General features: G+C 50.8%; 1 protein-coding gene across 1 annotated transcript in view; it reads right to left on the bottom strand.

Moving 5' to 3' along the window:
* Positions 1 to 13,375, bottom strand: part of LOC147666688 (uncharacterized) — a 61,894-nt gene that overhangs the window by 3,340 nt on the left and 45,179 nt on the right. The window lies entirely within an intron of this gene.

Consider the following 13,375-nt stretch of genomic DNA (forward strand, 5'->3'; position numbering starts at 1 on the left):
GATATTGAAAATTACTAAATTGAAACATAATTGAATGAGAATTCACAGTGTTTAACTGGTTGTAAAAGACATTTCTGGGGAGATTTACTAAATCTGAACACAATGCAGCGCAACCACCCCCCCCCCCCCCTCCTCCCCCAAGAGGCTGCGATGCTCGACAGGGAGGGAGCAGGAGAGCACCATATTTTCAAAGATATGGCTCTCTCCTTCCCTCTCCCTTGCGCCAGCACTGATTACAGCAGTCCTGCGCCATGCACACACCTTAGCACAAGAGCGCTAGGGTGTGTGTGTGTGAGCCCAGCATAGGTTTTTGTACAGGACGGATACCCTTCCTGTACAAAATAGTAGACACGAGGGAATGCTTTTCCTACTTTGTATGCGGGTTGCAGAGTGCAGCGCGCATGCAAAGTCGGAAAAGGAAGGATAAATCAAAGCATTTCTCCTTCCTTTGCGCCTAGTTTAAAAGGGTGCAGTTTGTTCACGCTAAACCCAATCTACTGTATTTGGTAAATTGGTTTTAGTGTGAGAAACCTTGGGTGGTTGCACGGGAACGCCCATGCACCCACCTTGACAGGCCCCAAAGGTGTGAAGGAATGTGAAGCAGTGATATGTACTCGTTCACATTACTTTTACGTTATTTCCAGCGCTAAACAAGAGTAGGGCTGGAAAGTAAATTAGGAAAAAAAGATTTTGCGCTGTTTTGTGCCACCTTTGTGACGAAAATACGGCGCAAAATATTAGTAAATCCTCCTTCTTCATTACCGCCTTTAAAACTTAGCAAGGAATTGTTCATCATACACAGATATTTAACTAAAAGTTCTGTTGATCAGGTGACATCTTATTAATGTCTGAAAAGGAGGAGATTTACCAGCGTTTACAGCGCTTAGCAAAGTAAGGGTGCTCATGGAGCACCCAAGTGCTTAGCGGTATAGCTTAAGATAGACGCATATGGTCAGGATTTCAATTAAACAACAATAGAATTTAGAAAAAGAGATGGATCAGGCGGGGCTGCAAAATTTCCAGTAACTTTTTCACAAGGTATACAACAAAAGTAACTCCATTTACACACTTCTTCTTATTCTTTCCTATTCACTTAAGATCATCTCAAATACCAACTCCTGTCTTTACCCGCTGTTCATAAGCCACCTTTGACACTTTCAACAGCTCCCTTGGTTCAAGCTTTTCTGGTTTCTTCTAACTTGGAAGATTGGAACATTATTGTCAGTTGAGGGGGGTTTCCTATCGCCATAACATCTGTCCATCTCCCTGAAACTAGTGCAAATTACAGCGCTCGGTTCTGGTCCTGAAAGACAACTTTAAAAAGCAAGTCTTTAGTTCTTCCTAAAGCAGATAAAGTTCTGTAACATGCAGCTCCTTCCGGGGCTTTTGTGTCAAACAGAACAAGGGTTTCACTGTAAGGCCCATCCTTTACATTATAAGCGCAGATAAGGCAAACAAACGTTGATTCATATCATTTAATATTCAACGAGATCAGTCATTTAGTACTTATAGAGAATCCATCACAACCAATAATTTACCTGACATATCCCCGCAGCAGATGTGTGCATATTACTCTTTTTTCCACCTTTTCCACCATTACATGGCATTTGGCATGATGTTGTCCGTTTGGGGCCCTGGATGCCACTTTGTGACTGGATGGGCATTTGGTAGAGCGGGAGGAGGTGTCAGTTATCCACAGGTGATGCGGCATTTCTACCTTTCCATATTTCTCATCTTCAAGTTTATCTAATTTCCTGTCCTTCGGCCCCCCCTTCTGCCCTCTGGCTGCTCACTCTGTGGGGTTCATCAGAAGTCAGATAAATGCCTGATAGTTACAAGGCTGTGTTTCTCACTTTTTCTACAACACTTATTGCAGATATATGGCCTAGTTTAGAGTTTGTCTAACAGATTATAGCCTCAAAACTAGGATTGGGTGAAGAATTCAGCTCTGCCGTCGGAGCTCGCAAATTTTTGCCCAGAGTGCGGAGTTCCAAAAAACTCCAAGAAGTAATGCAGAACTGAGTTTTTTTTTCACAAGCGGTTCTCCAATGGTATGGTGGCGGGTGCTTGTGAGAAAATATAACGCGCTAGACCTCCTGGCGAGATTTCTCATTGCGGGAGGTCGCGAGCACTCAAGTGTAGAAATCTGCCATTCTCATGAAGCTGCCACTCAATTAGAATGTCAATTTGAGCGACAGAAAGCAGCAGCGCCCTCTGGAGCAACGTGTAGTGCCATTCGTGCTGATTTTCCTGACAGTTATAAGGTTATATAAGTTACAATTATAAGGCAGACAGATTTCCTGTCTGCCTTATAATTGCCACAGGATGTAATAATAATAATAATAATAAAAACATTTATTAAGCGCATGGTTAAACAGGAAAACAGTGCGTCCCCGCGCTGTGAATGCATTCCGTCAGAACTCCAGAGCAGGCCCCCCAAAACAGGAAGGAAAGAGGCACCTAATACAACTAGACCTTGGGGAACAAATGTGTCTTCAATTTCAGCCTAATGCGCGATTCCGAAGGTTCCACCCGAAGTTCAATTGGAAGTTCATTCCAGTATTTGCTTGCTAGGAACCTAAAGAACCGTCCTCCCATCCGTACTCTTCGGATACGAGGGACCACCATCTGCATGCTGCCCATGGATCTCAACAACCGTTTGGGACGATATTTGGTCATCATACTCTGGAGGTAGGTAGGGCCATGGTCATGTGCGATGCGGTGGGTAAAGCACAAGGTTTTAAACCAAATGCGTTCCTGCATGGGAAGCCAGTGCAAGATTTGAAGAGCACGCTTCCCAGATGACTTCCTAAGTAGTTTCAAAACCAACCTAGCCGCCGCATTCTGGACACATTGGAGTTGGTTCAGGCCCTTTTTACTAAGGACACAGAGCAATGAGTTTCCATAATCGAGAAGAGGAGTGACTAAGGCATGCAGTAGGGTTGTCCTTGCTTTGATGGGGAGAAGATCTACGATCTTACGGAGGACCTTTGGTGTGCCATAGCATTTCCCGGCTACAATTCCCAAGTGTTGAGAGTAAGAGAGGTTAGAATCTAGAAGTACACCCAGATTTTTCACCGTATCTGATGGAATGGGCATAGTACCCAAATCAGCTGGCCATCAGGCTGAAGTCCAGATGGAGGGAGACGGACCGATTTCCAAAATTTCCGTCTTATTACCATTGAGGCAAAGACAGTTATTCTTCATCCAGCCAGCCAGTGCCACAAGACAGGAGGAGAAGTTCTCTGCTGCCACAACTGGGTTATGAGATAGAGTGATCACCAGTTGGGTATCATCCGCATACGAGACAATATCCACCCCATAAGATTCCACCATCCTTGCAAGGGGCTCCATATAGAGATTAAACAACGTAGGGCTCAATATAGAGCCCAGCGGAACCCTTGTCTAAGAGACCTGGGTTTGGATTTATACGGGGGGCAGTGAACTTGAAATTTCCTATCAGCTAAAAAAGAGCTCATCCATTCATAGGCTTGGCCGGCTATCCCCATCTCACTCAAGCGTGAAAGGAGCCCAGAGTGCGAACGGTATCAAAAGCCGCACTCAAGTCCAGTAATATCAGAGCGGCAGTGTGACCATCATCAACTTTGAGGCGAAGCAGTTCTGTGGAGAAAAGGAGGGCAGTCTCAGTAGAGTGCTTCGCCCTGAAACCCGATTGGGAGGAATGAAGAAGATGGTGGTCCTCCTCAAAGCCAACCAGTTGATTTTTCACCATTTTCTCCACTACCTTGGCGCAAAAAGGCAGGAGGGAATAGGACAAAGATTATCTAATTGAGTCATACTCAGGTTGGCCTTTTTTATGGGAACAACCTGGGCCAGCTTCCATTCCTCAGGCACCCGACTTTCTTGAAATGACAGAGTGGCCAAATTGCCTATGTGGCAACTCAGAAGAGGTAGATGGCTTCTGAGGATCTTAACAGGGGCAACATCCATTGGAGATCCAGAGTGGGTATCCGAGATTATTTTTATCAGCTCCTCCCGCGGAGGAACCTTGAATTCCTCGAGAGCGCCATTTTTCATGGGTCCATAGCAGGTCACCCTAGCCGGGGTAACTACTGTAGGGCTTTGCTGAAAAGATTCATAGATCTTCTCCACTTTACTCAAAAAGTGGTCAGCTACGTTTTCACAAATCTCGGTGGAAGGAGGGTCTTCGGCCATAGTCGCCATAAGAGATGTTAACTCCTTATAAATTAAAAAGAGCTCTTTGGATGAATTATCCGAATTTTCAATCCTCTCTTTAATGTGATCTCTTTTCGCCTTTCTAATCAGGCTATGGTACGCCCTCAGGCTACTCCTATAGGATTCTTTGTGAGTAGAATCATAATCTTTCCGCCACCGGCATTCTAGGACCTTACATTTGGCCTTAGCTGCACACAGCTCCTCATTGTACCAAGGGGCTGACCTAGATCCGCGTGTAGGGGCTTTTTGAGTCCAAGGGGCCACCTTATCCAGGGCCTTAGTTACCCAATCCTCATAATCCTTCCAAGCTCCCATGAGAGTCTGACTAAACGGAGGGATTTCCAGGTTTAAGGCAGAATCAAATGTCTCATGGCTGAATTTCCTCCAATTCCTGCGTCTAGGTGGAGGTGGACGCTTAGGTTTTTCCCCTCTGATCAAGCCCAGCGCACTAAATGGAATGAGGTAATGGTCAGACCATAAAATCCTGATAGGGGGGAATACTTTAATATCATCCCAGTTAGAAAAGATGGGATCAAGAAGATGTCCCGCTTGATGAGTTGGTCACCCATCAGATAGTCTAAGCATCAGGGCTTTCAGAGAGGTAATTACGGATTGTGCCTCAGTACAGTTAGCATCCACAAAATGTAGGTTAAGATCACCTACTATGAGGAATTTACTATACCGAAGGGCTGGCTGAGTCACCGTTTCAAGGAGGCTATCCGCAAACTGTAAGGACCCCCCGGGAGGGCGATAAATAAGATAGCCCTTAATGGTACACTCCGGGGAGACTTTGATGGAGAAAGGCCCGCTTCGCAGTTACTAATCGATACTTGTTTCAAGGAGCACTCAAGGTCAGTTTTATGAACAATAGCTATCCCCCCCCCCCTTTTTCGAATTCCTCTGTCAATTCTTAAAAGGCCATATAGAGGCGGGATGGCCTCCCGCATATCAGGGGAAGCGGCCTCATCCAGCCAGGTTTCCGTAAGGAATAACAAGTCAGGTTGATAGTCTATAAGAAGGTCGTGGATATTCAAACAGTGTTTTTTAAAAGAGCGGCAATTCAGTAGGTACATAGAGTTGATCTGTCCCCTTTATCGTCTCCAAATCAGTGGTGGGGAGAAAGTGACAACCTCTACACCTTTGGGGCATACAATCAGGCAGCATACCATGTGTACAGTCTGCTTTGGGTATGGGACGAAGAAGAGCTAGTTCTTCACTAGAGTATCGCAACACTCTTACCCGTTCTGTGGAGGCAGAAACAGGGGTCCTGGCCCCTGGCCCCGTCAGATCGTGGACGGGTGCAGACGGGCGCGCCTTGTGCGCGCCTTCGACGCGCACTTGGTGCCCCCACTGCGCCCGTCCGCTGCGCGGTCACTAACCCATCTTCCTAAATAGGGGTAGGTTTGCGAGAACTAGAGCGCTAACCCGAGTGCTGGAGATGCAGAAAGTGGTGGGTTCCTCACCCTCCGCTCAAACGCCCACAATGGATGCGGCGGAACGGGGCGGGATCAGAGAGCAGGTAGTGTTTTAGCAAAAGAATTGTAGTGCAAGCAAAAGAGCAGTTACAAACAAATTACGATACACTTTTAAAAGAACAGTTCAGTCAAGCATCAAATATTTAAAAAACACGGGCCAAATCGCACCGCGCTTCTCCCCTTAACACCCCCGTACTGAGGCTATCCCCAGAGTTCGCTCACGGAGATGACTGTCCCTGCCACTGACAGCCAGCATCCACTGAGCAGCGTCGACCTCTTCCTCCCTAAGTAAGAATGGGTTTGCGAGAACTAGAGCGCTAACCCGAGCACTGGAGATGCAGGAAGTGGTGGGTTCCTCACCCTCCGCTCAAACGCCCACAATGGACGCGGCGGAACGGGGCGGGATCAAAGAGCAGGTAGGGTTTTAGCAAAAGAATTGTAGTGCGAGCAAAAGAGCAGTTATAAACAAATTACGATAAATTTTTAAAAGAACAGTTCAGTCAAGCATCAAATATTTAAAAAAATGGGCCAAATCGCACCGCGCTTCTCCCCTTAACACCCCCGTACTGAGGCTATCCCCAGAGTTCGCTCACGGAGATGACTGTCCCTGCCACTGACAGCCAGCATCCACTGAGCAGCGTCGACCTCTTCCTCCCTAAGTAAGAATAGGTTTGCGAGAACTAGAGCGCTAACCCGAGCACTGGAGATGCAGGAAGTGGTGGGTTCCTCACCCTCCGCTCAAACGCCCACAATGGATGCGGCGGAACGGGGCGGGATCAAAGAGCAGGTAGGGTTTTAGCAAAAGAATTGTAGTGCGAGCAAAAGAGCAGTTACAAACAAATTACGATAAATTTTTTAAAGAACAGTTCAGTCAAGCATCAAATATTAAAAAAACATGGGCCAAATCGCACCGTGCTTCTCCCCTTAACACCCCAGTACTGAGGCTATCTCCAGAGTTTGCAAACGGAGATGACTGTCCCTGCCACTGACAGCCAGCATCCACCATTTTTAATGGGGCGGGCAGGATACCTGTCACATTGTGATGGAATTAATCATCCACTGAAATCTAAATCAGGCCTTTGGTGTACACTGTGTGCAGTGTGGCTAACTGGACTTGAAGGATCTTGTGGTTTGTGGGTCTCTCACTGCTTTGAGGTCACCGCAAGGCAAAACTTCTGTCAGCCGTGTCTTGTGCAGATCTTCCTTGATAGGCAGGACTTCTGTCAACTGCGCCTTGTGCAGATCTTCCTTCCAAACAGGACCTCAGTCAGCTGCTCCTTGTGCAGATTGTCCTTCCAGGCAGGACTTCTGTCAGATGTGCCTTGTGCATATTGTCCTTCCAGGCAGGACTACTGTCAGCTGCGCCTTGTGCAGATCTTCCTTCCAAGCAGGAACTCTTTCAGCCGCGCCTTGTGCAGATCTTCCTTACAGGCAGGACCTCTGTCAGCTGCGCCTTGTGCAGATCTTCCTTCCAGGCAGGGACTTCTATCAGCTGTGCCCTGTGCAGATCTTCTTTCCAGGCAGAACTTCTGTCAGCTGCACCTTGTGCAGATCTTCCTTCCAGGCAGGACTTCTGTCAGCTGCGCCCTGTGCAGATCTTCCTTCTAGGCAGGACTTCTGTCAGCTGTACCTTGAGCAGATCCTACTTCCAGTCAGGACTACTGTCATATGTGCCTTGTGCAGATCTTCCTTCCAGGCAGGACTTCTGTCAGCTGTACCTCGTGCAGATCTTTCTTCCAGGCTGGACTTCTGTCATCTGTGCCTTGTGCAGATCTTCCTTCCAGGCTGCGGCTTCTGTCAACTGTGCCTTGTGCAGCTCTTCTTTCCAGGCTGGACTTCTGTCATCTGTGCCTTGTGCAGATCTTCCTTCCAGGCTGCGGCTTCTCTCAGCTGCGCCTTGTGCAGGTCTTCCTTTCTAAGATGGACTTCTGTCAGCGGTGCCCTGTGCAGATCTTTCTTCCAGGCGGGACTTCTGTCAGCTGTGCCTTGTGCAGATGTACCTTTTAGGCTGGACTTCTGTCAGCTGCGCCTTGTGCAGATCTTCCTTCCAGGCAGGACTTCTGTCAGCTGCGTCTTGTGCAGATCTCCCTTCCAATAAATCAATCAATCAATCAATCATAGCATTTGTATAGCGCGCTATTCACCCGGAAGGGTCTCAAGGCGCTTGGGGGAGGGATCCGCTACTGCTCGAACAGCCAGGTCTTGAGTTGTTTCCTGAAGGAGAGATGGTCCTGTGTCAGCCAGAGGTGGATGGGGAGGGAGTTCCATGTCTTGGCTGCCAGGTAGGAGAAGGATCTTCCTCCGGCGGTGGCTCTTCGGATGCATGGTACGGAGGTGAGGGCGAGGCTTGTAGAACGTAGCTGGCGGGTGGGCGTGTAGAAGGTCAGGCGGTCATTGAGGTACTTGGGGCCCAGGTCGTGGAGAGACTTGTGTGCGTGGGTAAGGAGCCTGAACGTGATCCTTTTGCTGACGGGGAGCCAGTGCAGGTCCCTCAGGTGGACGGAGATGTGGCTGCGTCGGGGGATGTCCAAGATGAGTCGGGCGGAGGCGTTCTGTATGCGCTGGAGTCTTTTCTGTAGTTTGGCTGTGGTTCCCGCGTAGAGGGTATTCCCGTAGTCCAGTCGGCTGGTGACAAGTGCCTGGGTGACCGTCTTCCTGGTTTCGGTCGGGATCCAGCGGAAGATCTTTCGGAGCATACGCAGGGTGTTGAAGCACGATGAGGAGACGGCGTTGACTTGTCTGGTCATCGAGAGGGAAGAGTCCAGGATGAAGCCCAGGTTGCGTGCGTGGTCTGCTGGCTTGGGAGCGGTGCCCAGGGTGGGAGGCCACCAGGAGTCGTCCCAGGCGGAGGGCGATGGTCCCAGGATGAGGATTTCCGTCTTGTCTGAGTTCAGTTTCAGGCGGCTGTTCCTCATCCACTCGGCGACGTCTTTCATCCCGTCATGTAGGCTTGTTCTGGCGGTGGCGGGGTCGTTGGTGAGGGAGAGGATCAACTGGGTGTCGTCGGCGTAGGAGATGATGTTGAGGTTGTGTGGGCTGAGCAATGATCCTTGCGGTACGCCGCAGATGACTTCGGTGGCCTCGGATCGGAATGGGGGGAGGTGGACTCTTTGTGTTCTTCCGGCGAGGAACGAGATGATCCACTCCAGTGCCTTTTCTTGGATACCGATGTTGCTGAGGCGTTGAACTAGGGCGCGGTGGCAGACGGTGTCGAACGCTGCAGAGAGGTCCAAGAGGATGAGGGCCGCTGTTTCCCAGTTGTCGAGCAGGGCTCTGATGTCTTCGGTGGCTGTGATGAGGGCGGTCTCGGTGCTGTGGTTGGCTCGGAAACCGGACTGCGAGGGGTCGAGGGATCCGTTCGTCTCGAGGAAGGCTGCAAGCTGTCTGTTGACGGTCTTCTCGATGACTTTGGCAGGAAAAGCGAGGAGCGAGATGGGGCGGAAGTTCTTGAGGTCAGTGGGGTCCGCTGTTGGTTTCTTCAGTAGGGAGTTGAGCTCGGCATGCTTCCAGCTCTCCGGGAAGGTGGCGGTGTTGAAGGAGGAGTTGATGACGTCCCGGAGTTGGGGTGCGATGATGGAGTCGGCCTGGTTGAAGACGTGGTGGGGGCAGGGGTCGGTCGGAGATCCAGAGTGGATGGGGTTCATCGTGCGGGCTGTGTCTTCGGTGGTCACCGTGGTCCAGGTGCAGAGGGTGGTGGTGGGGGGCGTTGGTTCGACGGTCGGGTGCGTGGAAGGTGCGCCGAAGCTGTTGTGGATGTCGGCGATCTTGCGGTGGAAGTACGAGGCGAGAGAGTCGCAGAGATCTTGTGAAGGAGTGATGTCGATGTGCCGGTGCTGGGATTGGAGAACTCCTTGACGATGCTGAAGAGTTCCTTGCTGTCGTGGGCATTGTTGTCCAGTCGTCAGTGATTTCTTCTTGGTGGTGCGGATGAGCTGGTGGTGCTTGCGGGTGGCGTCTTTGAGGGCGGTCATGTTGTCTGTGGTCTGGTCATCTGCGGCGTACCGCAAGGATCATTGCTCAGCCCACACAACCTCAACATCATCTCCTACGCCGACGACACCCAGTTGATCCTCTCCCTCACCAACGACCCCGCCACCGCCAGAACGAGCCTACACGACGGGATGAAAGACGTCGCCGAGTGGATGAGGAACAGCCGCCTGAAACTGAACTCAGACAAGACGGAAGTCCTCATCCTGGGACCATCGCCCTCCGCCTGGGACGACTCCTGGTGGCCTCCCACCCTGGGCACCGCTCCCAAGCCAGCAGACCACGCACGCAACCTGGGCTTCATCCTGGACTCTTCCCTCTCGATGACCAGACAAGTCAACGCCGTCTCCTCATCGTGCTTCAACACCCTGCGTATGCTCCGAAAGATCTTCCGCTGGATCCCGACCGAAACCAGGAAGACGGTCACCCAGGCACTTGTCACCAGCCGACTGGACTACGGGAATACCCTCTACGCGGGAACCACAGCCAAACTACAGAAAAGACTCCAGCGCATACAGAACGCCTCCGCCCGACTCATCTTGGACATCCCCCGACGCAGCCACATCTCCGTCCACCTGAGGGACCTGCACTGGCTCCCCGTCAGCAAAAGGATCACGTTCAGGCTCCTTACCCACGCACACAAGTCTCTCCACGACCTGGGCCCCAAGTACCTCAATGACCGCCTGACCTTCTACACGCCCACCCGCCAGCTACGTTCTACAAGCCTCGCCCTCGCCTCCGTACCATGCATCCGAAGAGCCACCGCCGGAGGAAGATCCTTCTCCTACCTGGCAGCCAAGACATGGAACTCCCTCCCCATCCACCTCTGGCTGACACAGGACCATCTCTCCTTCAGGAAACAACTCAAGACCTGGCTGTTCGAGCAGTAGCGGACCCCTCCCCCAAGCGCCTTGAGACCCTTCCGGGTGAGTAGCGCGCTATACAAATGCTATGATTGATTGATTGATTGATTTATTGGAAGGGAGATCTGCACAAGACGCAGCTGACAGAAGTCCTGCCTGGAAGGAAGATCTGCACAAGGCGCAGCTGACAGAAGTCCAGCCTAAAAGGTACATCTGCACAAGGCACAGCTGACAGAAGTCCCGCCTGGAAGAAAGATCTGCACAGGGCACCGCTGACAGAAGTCCATCTTAGAAAGGAAGATCTGCACAAGGCGCAGCTGAGAGAAGCCGCAGCCTGGAAGGAAGATCTGCACAAGGCACAGATGACAGAAGTCCAGCCTGGAAGAAAGATCTGCACGAGGTACAGCTGACAGAAGTCCTGCCTGGAAGGAAGATCTGCACAAGGCACATATGACAGTAGTCCTGACTGGAAGTAGGATCTGCTCAAGGTACAGCTGACAGAAGTCCTGCCTAGAAGGAAGATCTGCACAGGGCGCAGCTGGCAGAAGTCCTGCCTGGAAGGAAGATCTGCACAAGGTGCAGCTGACAGAAGTTCTGCCTGGAAAGAAGATCTGCACAGGGCACAGCTGATAGAAGTCCCTGCCTGGAAGGAAGATCTGCACAAGGCGCAGCTGACAGAGGTCCTGCCTGTAAGGAAGATCTGCACAAGGCGCGGCTGTGGAGAAGTGTGGCTCAGTGGTTAGAGGCGGCAGACCCGGAAGCTGAGATCGGCCCTGGACCAGGGTTTGATTCCCCGCCTCGGCGGGTCTTGGGCTCAAAAATTCCACAGACTTGACAATTCTCGCTCTGGTGCCTACTCGACTCACGGGGTCACACTCTGCGACTCTGGGCAATAGCTTGCTTAATCTCCACTACAGCCCCTCGCGGCGGGATGCCTGGCTTTCACCTTGTGGATACCCTGCCGGGGTATCTCACAGGGGAGTACAAGGATGGGTTCCCTAAGCAAGCGCTTAGATACCGGGTCGGTGATTTGCGCTATATAAATACATGTACATTTACATTTACATTCTCCAGGGTGCGGCAGTTCTTCTTGGAGTCCTTGAGTTCGTCGGTGAACCAGGAGGCTTTCTGTAAGCTGTGCCCTGTGCAGATCTTCCTTTCTAAGCCGGACTTCTGTCAGCTGCGCCCTGTGTAGATCTTCCTTCCAGGCAGGACTTCTGTCAGCTGTGCCTTGTGCAGTTCTTCATTCCAGGCAGGAGTTCTCTCAGATGTGCCTTGTGCAGATCTTCCTGCCAGGCAGGACTTCTGTCAGCTGCGCCTTGTGCATGTCTTCCTTTCTAAGCCGGACTTCTGTCAGCTGCGCCTTGTGCATATTTCCATTTCTAAGCCGGACTTCTGTCAGCTGCGCCCTGTGCGGATCTTCCTTCCAGGCAGGACTTCTGTCAGCTGTGTCTTGTGCAGATCTTCCTTCCAGGCAGGACGTCTGTCAGCTGCGCCTTGTGCAGATCTTCCTTTCTAGGCTGGACCTCTGTCATCTGTGCCCTGTGCAGATCTTCCTTTCTAGGCTGGACCTCTGTCAGCTGCGCCTTGTGCAGATCTTCATTCCAGGCAGGGGCTTCTGGCAGCTGTGCCTTGTGCAGATCTTCCTGCCAGGCAGGACTTCTGTCAGCTGCGCCTTGTGCATGTCTTCCTTTCTAAGCCGGACTTCTGTCAGCTGCGTCTTGTGCAGATCTCCTTTTCAAGCAGGGCTTCTGTCAGCTGTGCCTTGTGCAGATCTTCCTTCTAGGCAGGACTTCTGTCATCTGTGCCCTGTGCAGATCTTCCTTTCTAGGCTGGACCTCTGTCAGCTGCGCCTTGTGCAGATCTTCATTCCAGGCAGGGGCTTCTGGCAGCTGTGCCCTGTGCAGATCTTCCTTTTAGGCTGGACTTCTGTCAGCTGTGCCCTGTGCAGATCTTCCTTTTAGGCTGGACTTCTGTCAGCTGTGCCCTGTGCAGATCTTCCTTCCAGGCAGGAATTCTGTCAGCTGTGCCCTGTGCAGATCTTCCTTTCTATGCTAGACTTCTGTCAGCTGTGACTTGTGCAGATCTTCCTTCTAGGCTGCGACTTCTGTCAGCTGCGCCTTGTGCAGATCTTCCTTTCACGCAGGACCTCTGTCAGCTGCTCCTTGTGCAGATCTTAATTCTAGTCAGGACTTCTGTCAGCCGTGCCCTGAGGAGATTTTCCTTCCAGACAAGGGCTTCTTTCCTCAATGATCAGTTCAAAGTTCGGGAGAGGTAGAACTGGTCTAGGTCATCTACTTTATTGCAGTCCTACTGGTCATGCCACAGAGCTCGTGCTCTGAGATGAAGGAGAGTCTGGATTTTCTGAGCTCTGTAGAGCATTGGGACTGTCCTACAACATCCACCACACACTACAACACTCCAAGAGTCACGCTACAAGTGTGCTACAAGGTTTTATTAAACCACTGTATCTGAACATCCCCTGGCAAAGGCCAACTAGAGAATAAACATCCTGCCTGCACCAGCAGAGTGCAGAAAGCTTTTCAAGCACCTCGTGGTATACATGGACTTTCTCTATCTTAACTGAAGATGTTAAGCCTTGGGAGATCTCCTTAAACACGACTTAATGGTTTGGGGCCCATATATTAATCTACTGTGCAATGCGAAGGCCAAATTTGATCCAATACCACATACTTGGAAGGGGGCTGAAATAGTCACCATTTTTAAAAAATGGCAACAAGCATGACCCGGCGAATTATCGTCCTATCAGTTTGATAGACATACCTCAGAAATTGTATGCCAAGCACTTGTTATTAAGGTTAACTGATTGGCTTGAAGATACTGGGTTGTTAT

Source organism: Lissotriton vulgaris, unplaced genomic scaffold (genome assembly GCF_964263255.1).
Source record: "Lissotriton vulgaris unplaced genomic scaffold, aLisVul1.2 SCAFFOLD_6625, whole genome shotgun sequence".
Classification (NCBI taxonomy): Eukaryota; Metazoa; Chordata; class Amphibia; order Caudata; family Salamandridae; genus Lissotriton; species Lissotriton vulgaris.